Below are 9887 nucleotides of genomic sequence, written 5' to 3'. Positions count from 1 at the left end.
ATTCGCAACTAAGCCTCCGAGTGGGAGTCTGGCTCACCACTCGGTAGGATTTTTACAAACTTAGGCGAGTGCTTGGACTGCAGCTAAGCCCCCGAGTGAGAGGTTTGATCTTCACTCGATAGGATTTTTACAAACTTAGGCGAGTGCTTGGACTGCAGCTAAGCCTCCGAGTGAGAGGGTTGCTCTTCACTCGGTAGGATTTTTTACAACTTAGGCGAGCACAGGGCTGCAGCTAAGCCCCCGAGTGAAAGTCTGGCTTACCACTCGGTAGGATTTTGATAGGCGAAACGGATTCGCAGCTAAGCCTCCGAGTGGGAGTCTGGCTCACCACTCGGTAGGATTTTTACAAACTTAGGCGAAACGGATTCGCGGCTAAGTCACCCACTGAGGGGGAATTTTATTGGACAAAAATAAAAAGTGACAGAAATTATGGAGGAACTATGACACTATTATTTTGAGGTCCATGAACTACAGAAGTACTTTATTGCAACTCATCCGAGTGATAAAACTTAAGTATAAAATGGGCGGAGTAGTTCCGCGTTCCAAGCTCGGGGCTCGTCGATATTATGCTCGACGTTGTAAAGATGGTACGCCCCGTTGTGAAGAACCTTGGTGACGATGAAGGGACCTTCCCAAGAAGGAGCAAGCTTGTGTGGTTTGTGCTGATCCACTCGGAGAACTAAATCTCCTTCCTGGAAGGCTCGACCTCTCACATTTCTGGCGTGGAAACGACGCAAATCTTGTTGGTAGATGGTCGAACGGATCAGAGCCATCTCCCTTTCTTCCTCTAAAAGGTCGACTGCGTCCTGCCGCGCTTGTTCAGCCTCTGCTTCGTTGTAGATTTCAACTCGAGGAGCATTGTGGAGAAGATCACTCGGCAAGACTGCTTCAGCTCCGTAGACCAAGAAGAATGGAGTTCTTCTGGTCGACCGATTAGGTGTGGTCCGCAGCCCCCAAAGCACTGAGGGAAGTTCGTCGACCCAAGCTCCAGCCGCGTGTTTGAGATCACGCATCAGTCGGGGCTTCAATCCCTTAAGAACCAGTCCATTAGCTCGCTCCGCTTGTCCATTCGACTGCGGATGGGCGACTGAAGCGTAGTCGACCCGTGTGCCTTGGGAGTTGCAGAAATCTCTGAATTCCTCCGAGTCAAAGTTCGACCCATTATCCGTAATGATGCTGTGCGGGACTCCATATCTGAATATTAGTTCCCTGATGAAGCTAACAGCAGTACCGGTGTCAAGGTTCTTGATTGGTTTAGCCTCGATCCACTTGGTGAACTTGTCGACTGCCACCAGTACATGCGTGAAGCCACTTCGTCCTGTTCTCAAAGGACCGACCATGTCCAGTCCCCATACTGCGAAAGGCCAGACGAGTGGGATGGTCTTCAGAGCCGACGCAGGCTTGTGCAAAATATTCGAGTAGAACTGACATCCCTCGCACTTATCCACTATCTCTTTTGCCATCTCATTCGCCTTTGGCCAATAAAATCCGGCTCGGTATGCTTTGGCCACGATGGTCCGAGAGGACGCATGATGACCACAGGTCCCCGAGTGGATATCATTGAGGATGAGTCGACCTTCTTCTGGTGTTATGCACTTCTGACCAACTCCAGTCGCGCTTTCTCTGTATAACTGTCCTTTGATTACGGTAAAGGCCTTAGATCGACGGACGATCTGTCGAGCCTCTTCCTCATCCTCCGGAAGCTCTTTTCTCAGGATATACGCGACATACGGAACTGTCCAGTCGGGGATGACCACCAAGACCTCCATGATCAAGTCGACCACCGCTGGGACCTCAATCTCAGTCGGATCTGTGGCGCTCTTGGGCTGTGGAGTTTCTTCGGTGAAAGGATCTTCTTTGATTGATGGAGTGTGTATATGCTCCAAGAACACACCACTTGGAATGGCTTCTCTCTTGGAACCTATCTTTGCTAGATCATCAGCTGCTTGATTTTTCAGTCGGGGTATATGATGGAGCTCCAACCCCTCGAACTTCTTTTCCAGCTTCCTCACTGCACTGCAGTATCCAGTCATGGCTGGGCTTCTCACGTCCCACTCTTTCATCACCTGGTTGACCACTAAATCCGAGTCGCCATAGACCATCAGGCGACGGACGCCGAGTGAAATGGCCATGCGCAACCCATATAAGAGGGCCTCATATTCTACCTCATTGTTGGAGGAATCAAAGTGAATCTGGAGCACATATCTGAGCTTATCTCCCCTGGGGGAAACCAGGACAACCCCAGCACCGGAACCATTCAACATCTTAGAGCCATCAAAGAACATGGTCCAATGCTCCGAGTGAACTTCAGTCGGCTGCTGTTGTTCAATCCACTCGGCGAGGAAATCTGCTATTGCCTGGGACTTAATGGCTTTCTTTGCCTCAAACTTGATAAGGGGAAGAAGTTCAATCGCCCATTTGGCCACTCGACCAGTTGCATCTCTGTTGTGCAAAATCTCTGATAGTGGAGCGTCGCTGACGACTGTGATGGAATGATCAGAAAAATAATGAGCAACCTTCTTTGTGGTCATGTATATTCCATACACAAGCTTCTGATAATGAGGATATCTCTGCTTGGACGGAGTCAAGACTTCAGACAAATAATACACTGGGCGCTGAACTTTGAGAGCTTTTCCTTCTTCTTCCCGCTCGACCGTAAGCACAGTACTGACGACTTGTCCTGTGGCTGCGATATAGAGCAACAGAGGCTCTTTGCTGATTGGAGCAGCAAGCACCGGCTGGGTGGAGAGCAGAGCTTTTAGCTCGGCAAACGCTGCATCAGCTTCTGGAGTCCACTCGAACTTGTCTGTCTTCTTCATCAGTCGGTAAAGAGGCAATGCCTTTTCACCGAGTCGTGAGATGAATCGACTTAATGCGGCCAAGCATCCAGTAAGCTTCTGGACATCGTGCACTCGCACAGGGCGTTTCATTCGGAGAATAGTGCCAATCTTCTCTGGGTTAGCGTCGATTCCCCGTTCGGAAACGAGAAAACCGAGTAACTTGCCACCAGGAACTCCAAATGTGCACTTTGATGGATTGAGCTTGATATCATATCTTCTGAGGTTGGCAAATGTTTCGGCGAGATCAGCGAGCAGGTCGGAACCTTTTCGTGACTTGACAACGATATCATCCATATATGCTTCCACATTCCGACTGATTTGAGTGAGTAGACACTTCTGAATCGTTCGCATAAATGTGGCTCCGGCATTCTTGAGGCCGAATGGCATGGTGATATAGCAGAAGCACCCGAATGGAGTGATGAAAGCTGTTTTTACCTCGTCGGGTCCGTACAGACGGATCTGGTGGTACCCGGAGTAGGCATCTAAAAAAGACAGCCTCTCGCATCCCGCGGTCGAGTCAACAATTTGATCTATGCGAGGGAGAGGAAAATGATCTTTCGGGCAGGCCCGGTTGATGTGCTTGAAATCAATGCACATTCGGAGCGACTTGTCCTTCTTAGGAACCATGACAACATTAGCGAGCCACTCGGAGTGGTATATCTCTCGGATAAATCCTGCCGCCAACAGTCGAGCCACTTCCTCACCAATGGCTTTTCTCTTCTGGACGGCGGACCGCCGAAGATGCTCTTTGACTGGTTTTGCAGACGAGTCGACTCTTAGGCGATGCTCAGCCAGTCCCCTGGGAACACCTGGCATGTCAGCGGGCTTCCATGCAACAATGTCCCAGTTCTCACGGAGGAACTGGATGAGCGCTTCTTCCTATTTTGGGTCGAGTGTTGTGGAGATGCGGGTCGGAGCTGCATCGGGGTCGGTCGGGTGAATGTGAACAGGCTTCGCCTCACCGGACGACTGGAATGCAGACTCTGTGGCGGGTTTCTTTGATCGCAGCAAGTCACTCGGATCTGTGTTTTGCTTGTATTCTTCGAACTCGACCGCTGTCACCTGGGAATCGGCAATCTTTGAGCCCTTCTGAAAGCACTCTTCTGCCTTTTTCCGATCACCGGTGACAATGATCACTCCTTTGGGGCCGGGCATCTTCAATTTGAGGTACATGTAACATGGTCGAGCCATGAACCGTGCGTAAGCTGGTCTCCCCAAAATGGCATGATATGCACTCTGAAAATCCACGACCTCAAACGTCAACTTTTCTTTGCGAAAATGTTTCGAATCACCAAACACCACGTCCAAAGCTATTTGGCCGAGTGACTCGGCTTTCTTCCCTGGTATAACTCCATGAAAGCTCATGTTACTAGTGCTCAGTCGGGACATCGGAATGCCCATTCCTTTCAGTGTGTCTGCATACAACAAATTCAGCCCGCTTCCACCGTCCATCAGCACTTTTGTCAGTCGAGTGCCTTCGACAACTGGATCGACCACCAAAGCTTGCCTCCCAGGGGTGGCAATATGAGTCGGGTGATCAGATTGGTCGAATGTGATGGGTATTTGAGACCATTTCAGATAATTTGCCTTTGCTGGGGCAACCATGTTCACCTCTCGATTAATGACTTTCAGTCGACTCTTGCTTTCCACATCTGCAAAGATCATCAGAGTGGAGTTGATATGTGGATATCTTTCCTCACTGTCCTCCTTGTCTTCGGCCTTGTCTGACTCCTTCTCCTTGTCCTTAGACTGTTTTCCCTGAAACTGCTGGATCAGGAGTCGACATTGGCGAGTGGTGTGCTTCGGGTAGATGATATTCCCCTCTTCGTCTTTCTTCGTGTGGATGTGACATGGCATATTCATTACGTCATTCCCTTCTTTATCCTTTACCTTCTTGGGGTTCCAGGATCCTTTTGGTTTCCCCTTAAACTTTCCCTGAGTCACGGCCAGAGCCTCTCCAGGAGCTGCCGGTTCAGCCTTCCGCTTCTGTTTCCGACTGGTGTTTCCTTTTTCCGACTGACTCGGCTTGTGCTTGCCGCTTCGGAGTCGGTCTTCTTCTTCGCCGTTGGCGTACTTGGTAGCAATCTCCATCATCCGACTCAAGGTCATGTCACCGGTTCGACCAAACTTCAAACTCAGTTCTCTGTTCTTGACGCCATCTTTGAAGGCGCAGACTGCCTGATGATCAGACACATTCTCCACAGTGTGGTGCAAAGTGATCCATCTCTGAATATACTCTCTAAGAGTCTCATTGGTCTTCTGCACGCAGACTTGCAACTCTGTCAGTCCAGCTGGTCGCTTGCAAGTTCCTTCAAACGTTCCGATGAACACTCGGGACAAATCTTCCCAAGTGTAAATGCTGCTAGGCGGTAATTGAGTTAACCATGCCCTGGCAGAACCTTCCAGCATGAGGGGTAAATGCTTCATGGCCACCTCGTCGTTCCCACCACCAATCCGAACTGCCACTCGGTAGTCCTCAAGCCAAGTTTCAGGCTTAGACTCACCAGTGAACTTGCTGACTCCTGTTGCCAACCTGAAATTGGGAGGGATAACTGCGGCTCTGATAGCTCTGCTGAAACATTCAGGACCAGAAACATGCACTCGACTGCTTGTGGGTGCATCTCTGTCGAGTCCGCCTCGATGGGCTCTGTTCCGGTCGACCAAACCTTGCACGATAATGGATCGCGCGTCGAAGCCTGGTTCTCTGGGGTCGACTGGAACCCTTCGCCCTGTACTGTACTGACGCCTGTCGTATTGCTGTCGAGGAGCGTAAGACCCACCCCTCGGAGGGGAATTGGGCACTCGACGCCTATCATCTCGGTCGAGTCGGTCGCCATATTGATCTCGCCGATTCTCGCGCCCTTCACGCCGCGGAGGCGATCTGGGGCTGTGAGCCGACTGAACCGTATTCGCAGTGACGGATCGACTGTGAATTCTGTTGCGCGACTGAGACACGGCTGAATTCTGATCTCCTGCTGCCCGGAGCAGATCCCTGATCTGCAGCAAACCTCTGCCAGCTTCCGACTGCGAAGGCTGGATGGACTCTGCTATACGGGTCGCAGCTGCTAAATTCTGGATTGGGGTTCGATATACCTGAGTCGGCGGGAAGAGTTGACGTCGACTGGTGTCGGGAACTCGTTGCCGCGCGCGCTCGTCGAGTGCTCGCTGAAGATTCTCCAGTCGAGTGCGTTCGGCCAAATTGGCCAGACGTGCCTCCTCCAAGGCACGAGCCTCGGGGGTTTCTCCTGCGATGGGAGTACGCAGAGCATCCACGTTCCTGCGGCGAAGTTCCTCTCTTTGCAGAGAGTCGAGTGGCTCGGGCTGGTATTCTTCGTGGCCTCGTGCGGGGTCGCCTCCGTCACCTGCTCCACCATCACGGGCGAAGCCAGGGGGACTGCGGGGCCCGTCGACCATCAAGATTTCCGCCGCTGGATCACTGCTACCGCACTCGGATGCAGTCTCTACGGAGCCAGTCGATAGATCGAACAAGCCGTAGAGAGATTCGTCGGGCTCGATTGCCGCAACTTGGGTGGTGGCCAATTGGCGAGCCACCGCGTGCCTCACCCATCGCTGAAGCCTCGACCGGCCCGAGCGCTTGCGCTGGCGGGAGACCGGGAGGGTGGACGATGGAGGAGCCGTCCGATACGGGGTCGACGGTTGCCGCAGCAGAACGCCGCGGACACATGCGCGAAAATGCGTCGCACCGCGGACGGGGAGCGCATCAACGTCGAGTGGAGCCTCCTGGAGCCAGGCGGAGTCGTCGGCGATGAAGGTGAGAGTGCCGAGACAGATCTCTCGACCTTCGACCAAAACTCAAGCAGACACCATGATGAAAGTACTCGGAAGAATCGCAACTTCTCCACAAAATCGCTAAAACACCTGCCCCACGGTGGGCGCCAACTGTCGTGGTTCTAAGCCTGACAGTAGAGTGGGGGGTAGGTATGGAGAGGCAAGGTCCTAGCTATGGAGAGGTTGTAAACACAAGGGATGTACGAGTTCAGGCCCTTCTCGGAAGAAGTAATAGCCCTACGTCTCGGAGCCCGGAGGCGGTCGAGTGGATTATGAGTATATGAGTTACAAGGTGCCGAACCCCTCTACCTGTGGAGGGGGGTGGCTTATATAGAGTGCGCCAGGACCCCAGCCAGCCCACGTAGGAGAGGGTTTAAGGTGAGTTAAGTCTGGGGCGTTACTGGTAACGCCCCACATAAAGTGTCTTTACTATCATAAAGCCTACTTAATTACAGGCCGTTGCAGTGCAGAGTGCCTCTTGACCTCCTGGTGGTCGAGTGAGTCTTCGTGGTCGAGTCCTCCAAGTCAGTCGAGTGAGTCCCTCGTTGGTCGACTGGAAGGCGACCTCTTCTAAGGGTGTCCATGGGTAAGGTACTTAGATCAGGTTCATGACCCTACCCTAGGTACATGACCCCATCAGTAATATCACCCAACTCAGTTTTAAAAGCAATCATGTCCCTGAATTTTTCATGAAAAACTGAAAACATAAGATACTAAAAAAATAACAACAAAGAAAAAGGGCTAAAAACCAAATTTAGAAAATACATATGAACAAAACAATTTCTAAAAAACCATACTTCTTCTTCTTGTCCTTCCGAACCCTCGTAACAGCAGCGTGCAACTCATTGTATGTTTTCAGAAGAGCTGGATCAATGCTTGATGGTGTCACAACAGGAAGTTCGTCATCTATAATAAAAAAGATGAAGTTCACTTATCCAACATAATGAAGTTCAAAAATTAAGATAGGGAAATTCTGCTAGCTATTTTGAAAATCATAAACAAAAAGATCAAGTTTCACTTATCATTAAACATCTAATACAGATATCATAGTAATTAAACAAAAAATGAAATGAGAAAAACTTCAACTGCACTGTTGGAAAACAAAACTCTTACCTTCAGTGTCAGAGTCTTCATGATGTTGTTCTTCAGAGCTCACCAAAAGATTTTCTTTGACAGATTGCGACAAATCCACCACAACCTCACTGGACTTCCCTTCTACAGCAACATCAGCATTCTCTGGATTTACAACAGTCTGGTAAACCGCAATGTCCTTAGATACTTCAGCTACATGAGGCTCAATTATCAATACTTCAGGAACATCGTTGGTCGCCAGACAAACAGGGGAAGCAACAACACTAACAACAGGGACGACATTCTCCAGCGGCTTTTCAATGACAAGAGTCTTCATGCCGACTGGGGGAAAGAAAATCATGGTATTCTTGAGCTACAGAAGCGTCTGCACAGTCGATAGCTACCGATGCAGAAGCACCAACACTGCCACCACCATCAACAGCACAACCGCCCTGATTCAGATCAACGTGAACTTCCACGTTTTCTTCTCCACGTCGTGGAAAGATTAAAACACACAATAACACAAAAATGAGCGCGGGGATAATTAACACAACAACAACTGCAAACCACGTGTATCAAAACAACTACAACTTCAACCCACATAAACGTAAAAAATAACCGCAGTTCACTTTGTCAAACGGCGCAGTTCAGTTACATTAAATACTGAAGCTCACTTGTGTAAAACATTATGGACACGCATGCAAAAAAAGGAATGCAGTTCCCTTCAGTCAAATACTGAAGCTCACACATGTAAAATTATTGCAGCTAAAAATATGTAAATGAAAATGCATACGAGTGAACATAACAGCATACATAAAGTTTACAACAACAACAAACAAAAAATTAGATTACAACACACTAATAGAACAAGTAAAACAACTATACCTTATCAGCTACAACAACCGGAGGGGATGATGCATCAGCCAAGACCTCATCCTTCCCAGAGCCATCGTAGGTCTCTTTGTCCACATCACAAGCAGCATCACCAGTCTACAGGCATAGAACAAACCAAAAACGAAATATAAGTTGGTAACGACCAAAAAAGAAAAAACTTCAAATATGCACAAGCAATACACACTTCACAACCGTGAAGTACACAAAAAATACAATAAAAATGGAAAGCAACAAGTGCAAATTTAAGAAGAGGGACACATGGCAGAACAGACATTGCAGAAGTACTTGTACCTGACCAATTCCATCGTCCCTAGTTCCGTGGATACCAGAAGATTCCACTCCAGCCTATCACAAAAAAACATGAAAAATGAGGAGCAGTCCACATAGTACACAAAAGAGGTTCAAAATCACAAAAAACCTAGAACATACATTATCAACGCCAACACCAGCGTCCTGACGGTTCATTTCATCCAAAATATGCCCAGCATCCTTCTCATACCGACCGCATTTTTCCTCTTGTGAATGTCTCAATTGAGCATACGAAGACCGAACATTCGTCACTACAATCTTCAGGCTTTCAATCATGCCACAATCAAAATTGTGAGCAGCAACAATATCTTCATCTCGTGGGCCATGGCCAACAGGGAAAAACCAGCAACTGTCCTCAACCTGTCACCGGAGGTTGGCAAATCTTCAGTCAACTTCAAAACCTTCAGAAGAAGCTCATCAATCTCCTCGCTTTTTTTGCCGCCAACAAATGTCTGTTTAGAAGAGCTTCTATTATCAAACATCTGTCGAGCCATGAAACCACAAGTACGCGGCACCTCATCATCACAGGCATGAAGCTGGCTACATATGGGCTCGTAAAACCTAGCATGAGTGCTAGGTCCCGCATCAGAGCTGCCGCGTTCAACTGCAACAGGACGGTTGTACACAATATCACCTGACGCCTTCCACTACAAAAAAAAAGAAAAAGAGGCAAACAGAAGTATGCATGTGAGTACTATATAAGTTCAGATTTATAATGGCTGCACCTTTAAAAAAACGGATATTCAAAACTCAGACGCACTAACCGGCAGCTTCCCAAATTTGTAAGTTTCCAAATAAATCTTTCCCTTCACAAGCACATCCTCATTGTATAACTTCATCAGGTCCTTGGTCGTCAGGTATGACGCACGTGGCGTCAACGTGTGCATGACTAAAAATTTGCGAAGCTTCAAGCAGTCAAGATACATAATCAGGGGGACAATGGCACAACCCTCTGCACAATTCTACTTGCTGCCTTCTGTTTGC

The sequence above is a fragment of the Triticum dicoccoides genome, chromosome 2A (genome assembly GCF_002162155.2).
Source record: "Triticum dicoccoides isolate Atlit2015 ecotype Zavitan chromosome 2A, WEW_v2.0, whole genome shotgun sequence".
Taxonomy (NCBI): Eukaryota; Viridiplantae; Streptophyta; class Magnoliopsida; order Poales; family Poaceae; genus Triticum; species Triticum dicoccoides.
This window is presented reverse-complemented; position numbering follows the sequence as displayed.